Below are 7,368 nucleotides of genomic sequence, written 5' to 3'. Positions count from 1 at the left end.
CTCACTGCAACCTCCGCCTCCTGGGCTCAAGCAGTTCTCCTGCCTCAGCCTCCCAAGTAGCTGCGACTATAGGCATGCACCACTGTACCCAGCTAATTTTTGTATTTTTTTGAAGAGACAGGGCTTTACCATGTTTACCATGTTGGCCAGGCTGGTCTTGTACTCCTGGCCTCAAGTGATCTGCTCGCCTTGGCCTCCCAAAGTGCTGGGTTTACAGGTGTGTGCCACCGTGCTGGGCTCATTTTTCTTTCTTTTTAAGCTGCATATTCTTAGATTATCTCTTCCTATAACGATAATTTTACAATAGATATCTCCATAGAGAAAATAGAAAGATAACTCAATCTTTCCTCTAGCATCATTAATCAAATTTTTATTATTATTGACAGTTTAGAAAAGTATTTTCAACATCAAAGTTCTTTTTTTTTTTTTTTTTTGAGATGGAGTCTCGCTCTGTCGCCCAGGCTGGAGTGCAGTGGCGCGATCTCGGCTCACTGCAAGCTCCGCCTCCTGGGTTCACGCCATTCTCCTGCCTCAGCCTCTCCAAGTAGCTGGGACTACAGGCGCCCGCCACCACGCCTGGCTAATTTTTTGTATTTTTTAGTAGAGATGGGGTTTCACCGTGGTCTCGATCTCCTGACCTCGTGATCCGCCCTCCTCGGCCTCCCAAAGTGCTAGGATTACAAGCATGAGCCACCGCGCCCGGCCAACATCAAAGTTCTTCATTACTAATATCACGTAATTTTTTATGAAAATAAGAAGAACATTATCAAGTATCTTTCATATATAACCTGCAATATTGAGAAGAATTCTCCATAGATCAGCTTCTGGTTCTGTACATTTCAACTTTGTTTCTCCTCCATTACTCACATACTTCCAATGATGAGCACCAAGGGACACATTCATATCAGGATATAAGCTCTAGGCCAGCAATTCCATGACATGTGCCAGGTGAAATGGCACAGCGAGTGGTAGAGAATTCCTGCCAGCCATTCCTATCCTTGGCAGGTAACAATAACATAATTATACCCCTAGGTGACCACAAATAACATAGATATATTCCACTAAACTTTAGCTAAATGTATCCCCATTTCAAATTCCGCTTAGCCTGATCCCCAAAATTCCTGCAGCCACTCAGATGCCATTCAACAAGAAGGAGGAGTGTGATGAAGAAGTCGAAATGGAAAGAGACAATGGCCTTAACCATTTGCAAATTTTGCAAAAACAAGACAAAATGAACAAATTCCAAAGGCCCATCCTAGGATTTTGGGAGGGGCCATCTATGTGATGGGCCCTGAAACTTAAGCCTCATTTGCTTTATGGTAAATATGCCACTCCTGATTGTATAACTTCGAGTAAGTCACTTCATTTTTCTATTCTAACTGCTCACTTATAAAAGGCTTAATTCTACCAATTCATTCATTCATTCGTTGATTCAACAAATAGGTACTGAATGTGTGCCAGGTCCTGTGCTAGGTACTAACATCTGGATATTAGGTACCTTGGATACAACTATGAACATCACACCACCACTTTTCTCAAGGATTTAAAGAAGGATACAAGAAAATTAACAATTACAATGCAAATAGGAAGTACCATGCTGGGAGAAGTACAAGTTCTCATTAAAGGCTAGGAAGGAATCAAGTATGATAACTAGGTTTCCACTTGAATAACTAGATGGTTACTAGCATCACTCTCTCTGAGATCTGGAAGACTGGAAGGGGTGCTGGCTTGTAGGGGAGGATGATTAAGTCTGGGGTATCTCGAGTTGTCAGCAGAGTGTAGTAGTCAAAGGCCTAGTCTCTGTTATCAAGGTGCCAATGAGACCAACTGTGTGACCATGGGCAAGTTGCTTAACTTCTCTGCCTCAATATCCTGAACTGTAAAGCAAGAAAGTAACAGTAACTATCTCAAAGAGCTGTTGGGAGGAATGAAATGAGATAATACATGTGAAGTATTAGGGAGAAAATGCTTGCAAAATAGAAAACATTCCATAAACATTTTTATACTATTATACTGTTCTTTAGGCAGTTGGATATATTGTCTGTGATGGTTTATTTTAGGTGTCAACTTGACTAGATTAAAAGATATCCAGAAAGTTGCTAAAACATTATTTCTGCACCAACTTTACAAAATAGCAATTCATAGGACTATGTTTTGATGATAGATAGATAGATAGATAGATAGATAGATAGACAGACAGATAGGCAAGAAAAATTCTTCCGTACAGTAGGATGCTGACTAATAAATGTACAAAAATATAATACTAGAAAATTGCCATTGGAACAGGATATTTACATAGTCTCAATATATTTTCTCTCAAAATGCTTGTTTATTACAAAGGGAAAATAAAAACTTTTCAGTGGGAAAATCTGGTAGATGCCACTTAACCAGCAATTAAAATTAAGATCAATAGTAATGGGACAGTTCAAAGTGTCTCCTGATATGATACATTGACAAAAACACAATCTCAGCTCTGTGATATTCTTGCCAAAAATACATTACTGAATCTACTCATAAGGAATATCAGACGAATATAAACCGAGAGACATTATACAAAATAACTGTGCTCTAAAAATGTCTACGTCATGGAAGACAAGGAATAACTGAGGAACTAGTTCCAGATTGAAGAAAACTAAAACAGTTAAATGTGACACATGATCCTGGATGGATTCTGGACCAGATTAAAAAATATATTTTATTTATTGACTAATTGATTGCTATAAAGAACATTATTGAACCACTGGTGAAATTCGAATGGGATCTGTGGATTAGATGGTATTGTATAAATGTTAATTTCCTGATTTTGATGGCAGTACTGTGACTATGTATGAGAGTACCCTTATCTTGTAGAAAATACACACTGAAATATTTAGGGGCAGCGAGCATCATCCCTGCAACTTTCCGTTAATTCAGAAAAAATACTAATATATTTACTTAAAAAGAATCGTTTTAAAAAACATTACAGAGTTTAATTTATTCAAAGAAAATTAGAATCAACTAATCAGAAGGAAGAGGAGAATGCATTATGTATATATAAATATTATATATAATATATAGAAATATTAATTACATATATTATATATAAATATATATTTAAAGAGATTATAAAGCAAATGTAAATAATTGGGGAATCTGAATGAAAACTATATAAGAGGTCTTTTTACTTTCCTGCAACTTTCCTGTAAGTTTGAAATTACTTCAAAATGAGGCTGGGTGCGGTGGCTCAAGCCTGTAATCCCAGCACTTTGGGAGGCCGAGGCGGGCGGATCACGAGGTCAGGAGATCGAGACCATCCTGGCTAACAGGGTGAAACCCCGTCTCTACTAAAAATACAAAAAATTAGCCGGGCGTGTTGGCGGGCGCCTGTAGTCCCAGCTACTCGGGAGGCTGAGGCAGGAGAATGGCGTGAACCCCGGGAGGCGGAGCTTGCAGTGAGCCGAGATCGCGCCACTGCACTCCAGCCTGGGGGACAGAGCAAGACTCCGTCTCAAAAAAAAAGAAATTACTTCAAAATGAAAAATGTAAAAACAAAACAGCTGGATCCACATGTCAAAATAATATATATATAATATATTAAGTGCTTACTGTGGCAACACATATACTAAAATTGGAATGATACGGAGATTAGCATTGTCCCTGGTCAAGGATGACACACAAATTCATAGAGCATTATATATATATATATATATATATATATTTTTTTTTTTTTTTTTTTTTTTTTTTTTTTTGAGACAGAGTCTGGCTCTGTCTCCCAGGCTAGAGTGCAGTGGCACAATCTTGGCTCATTGCAACCTCCGCCTCCCCAATTCAACTGATTCTCCTGCCTCAGCCTCCCAAGTAGATGGGATTACAGGCACCCACCACCATGCCCAGCTAATTTTTGTATTTTTAGTGCAGATGGGGTTTCACCATATTGGTCAGGCTGGTCTCGAATTCCTGAAGTCAGGTGATCCACCACACTCGGTCTCCCAAAGTGCTGGGATTACAGGCATGAGCCACTGTGCCTGGCCTGCGTTTTATATTTTTTAGAAAGAAAAAGAAAAAAAATACATTAAGGAGTGGGTTGTCCACTTAATCAAACAAGTCTACTTTAAATACTACTACATCTAGCTCATTAACTACTTTGAGTAGTAAGAGATGTCAAGAAAACCCATTCATGAAGGATTTTAACGTAATTATAAGGATCAGTGTAAAAGTATTATTCCCCTCTTGACCAGTTCTTAATCATACAGAACTTCTCTAAGAACACTTATAGAGTATTAAGTGGGCTCTATACCAATTTCTACTGATCAGCCATGTCAATTAGCCCTAAGCTAGAAGTACTGAGTTTATTAAGTGAACAATGGAGATAGGTGAGACACGAATAAAAAATAGAGAAGGTAACTGTAAGAGTAGCATTGGCATTTGTTTTTGTCAGGGCTCAAAACATGATATCCCAAATATGGTGCCTTGGCATGCTGAGTATTTTGAGCTGAAGGAAACCCTGAAAGGGCCTCAGAAGCAAGAAATGTTCATTGATGAGAGTCTTAAAAAGTTTGAAGTCAACCAGGCGTAGTGGCTCACGCCTGTAATCCCAGCACTTTGGGGGGCCAAGGTGGCATCACCTGAGGTCAGGAGTTTGAGACCAGCCTGGCCAACATGGCAAAACTCCATCTCTACCAAAAATACAAAAATTAGCCGGGCATGGTGGCATGTGCCTGTTAATCCCAGCTACTCAGGAGGCTGAGGCAGGAGAATTGCTTGAAACCGGGAGGGAGGGGTTGCAGTGAGCCGAGATCACGCTACTGCACTCCAGCCTGGGTGACAGAGCAAGATTCCGTCTCAAAAAAAAAAGAAGTCAGCGCAGCTCTGTTAAATACATAAATATATAAAAATCAACCAAAAATGCTGCTGAGAACTCTCAAATGTTTAAAAGGAAAGGGCTACAAAATACCAACTATGGCAGTGATCTTGTGACTATTGTCATTATGTTCATTAATAAGTTTCTCATGAGGCTGGGTGTGGTAGCTCACACCTGTAGTCCCAACACTTTGGGAGGCTGAGGCAGGAGGATTGCTTGATGCCAGGGGTTCAAGATCAGACTGGGCAACATAGAAAAACCCTGTCTCCACAAAAAAAAAATAACAACAACAAAAATAGCTGGACATGGTGGTGCACACCTGTAGTTCCAGTTATTTGGGAGGTTGAGGTGGAGGGATCATTTGAGGCCAGGAGTTAGAGGCTGCAGTGAGTCGTGATTGTGCCACTGCACTCCAGCCTGGATGACACAGCAAGACTTTGTCTCAAAACAATATAATAATAATTTTTCATGAACATGATTGCATTACCTCTGCAGTGTGTCCAAGTAGAATGAGACCAGGTTGTGAAGGTTGGAGAGGAACAAGAAAATTATGTTTAGGGATTTCTGTTTTGGTCTGGAAGCCAAAACTTAAAATGGGACAACAGTTTGGGACCTTATCTCAACGCTTGTTAAGATGCCTCATGTGTAAAAATAATGAGGCTATACAGGCTGGGAGGGTCCCACTTAAGAGACTGCTACAAGATCTTGACGTTACAGAAACTGGCTAGTGGCAAAGTTAGAGCTTAAACACTTCTTCCTGACTCCAATCCCAGCCTTCTTTCTACTACGCTACTCTGCCTTTTTGATGCAAAGGAATTCTTTTCACAAATCAAAGGTTTCCTTTAGAAACCTGTGGCACCCTGGGAAAAATGTTAACTTCCCATGCCATTTGTAGATGCTGGCACTTGTAGTAAGCAGTGGCAGTTAACATGAGCACTATTATTAGGGAAGGTGTTTATGCCACTTCTGTCCAACCTTGCTGAATGTTTACTCCCCAAATCTCAATAAAGCGAAACTAAATGGATCCAATACCCATTTCCATAATTCAAGTTGGAAGGACAATTACCAATGAGCAATATCAACAGAAACTCAAAGATCTTCTTTAAATACATCACTCGCCTGAGCTATATTACAAGGAAAATCAGTCTTTTGTACAGGAGAAAAATCTCTGTGAGAAATATGCAGAGGAATCATTTCATTTCTTTGCATCTGCCCTCCTGGTGGGAGGTATCAGGGCTTGGGTAGCCCAAGAAGCTATAGGAAGCATATTACAGAGAGTTTAATTTATTCAAAGAAAATCAGAATCAACTAATCAGAAGGAAGGGGAAAATGCATTAATTAAACAGCTTTACTCATGCAGAAAAGCTGCCAGCATGAGCACTTCAAATTACCTGGGCACACCTAATGCATTTGCATTTGCTCGGGAGAAATGTGTTCTGCCCTACAAAGCCACGAACATTTCATAATTCCATTTGAGCGAATAACAAAAGGGAATTGACAGCTAAGAACCACCTTCCACACTTGGGGGCTATAGCCTTTTCCTAGGAATTTTTAGCTCAAGTAGAAATGCTCTTCTTGACTAGATGTGGAGAGAGGAAGTTTTAAGTCTTCTGTAAAGTAAAAGGCTAAAAAAGAATCTCCCTCCTCTCTACCCTTCCAACAAAGGAGGTGGGCTTTTACTGGCAGGAGGCTAACAGCATTCTTTTGTTAGATATTAACATAAAATAAGGCAGTAGAAATGGATGTCCATCAACAGAATTAGAAGGAACTAAGTAAGTTTCAAGAACAAAAGGTTTACTTATTTAAATTACAGGAGTTGAGAAACAGCTGGGAATGCAATTTCTTTCCCAGAGTTAAAAAACTACAAATAGTTAAATGTAATTATGTTGCAATATAATTTTATCATTTCACATTGAATGTGTAAAATCATTCTAACTAAAATAACCCTATCGGCAATACTTAAACATATATTTTATATATTTTATCTTAGCTTTTTTCAATTCAGCTTATTCATCAACTAACTCAATATTTTATTTGCGTATTTACTCCTGAGAAAGCTAATGTGACTTTAAAGCACCTGTCCTTACCCAATGATAACTACCTTAAAAATATTTTAAAGTTGCCTTATGCTTTTTATTACTTTACATCATGAGTTTATATTGCATTTTGCACAATAAAATATACTATAATTAGTAGTAGAGTTTATTAATCTGGAATTTTAGAGTTGAGAAAAATAGAAACGTCTGTTAGAAAACTTCTCAGAAGTTTGTTTTCTACTTCAAAGGAAAACATCAATTTGAAATGCAAAAGAACTGTAATAAAACCTAAGGTTTACACAACTTTGGTCTAATTTAATATATAATATATATGGTTTATACTCAAAGAGGAAACTTTAAAAAAATTAACATATATTGTCACCTAGTGCTTAGTTTAAAATATTCTATAATTTTGTCTAAAATGCCTTATCTGTACAAATTTTGGGATCAAGCCTCTAAACAGATTGATTGTCTTAGACCTACTTGTAAAAG

General features: G+C 38.4%; 1 non-coding gene across 1 annotated transcript; it reads left to right on the top strand.

Annotated features, from left to right (window-relative positions):
• The first annotated feature begins 3,577 nt into the window (after positions 1 to 3,577).
• LOC115833408 lies at positions 3,578 to 3,681 on the top strand. The gene has a single exon (XR_004028843.1). It is a non-coding gene; the product is annotated as a U6 spliceosomal RNA (small nuclear RNA).
• Positions 3,682 to 7,368: the final 3,687 nt, after the last annotated feature.

The sequence above is a fragment of the Nomascus leucogenys genome, chromosome X, assembly GCF_006542625.1.
Source record: "Nomascus leucogenys isolate Asia chromosome X, Asia_NLE_v1, whole genome shotgun sequence".
In the NCBI taxonomy this organism is placed as follows: Eukaryota; Metazoa; Chordata; class Mammalia; order Primates; family Hylobatidae; genus Nomascus; species Nomascus leucogenys.
This window is presented reverse-complemented; position numbering and strand designations above follow the sequence as displayed.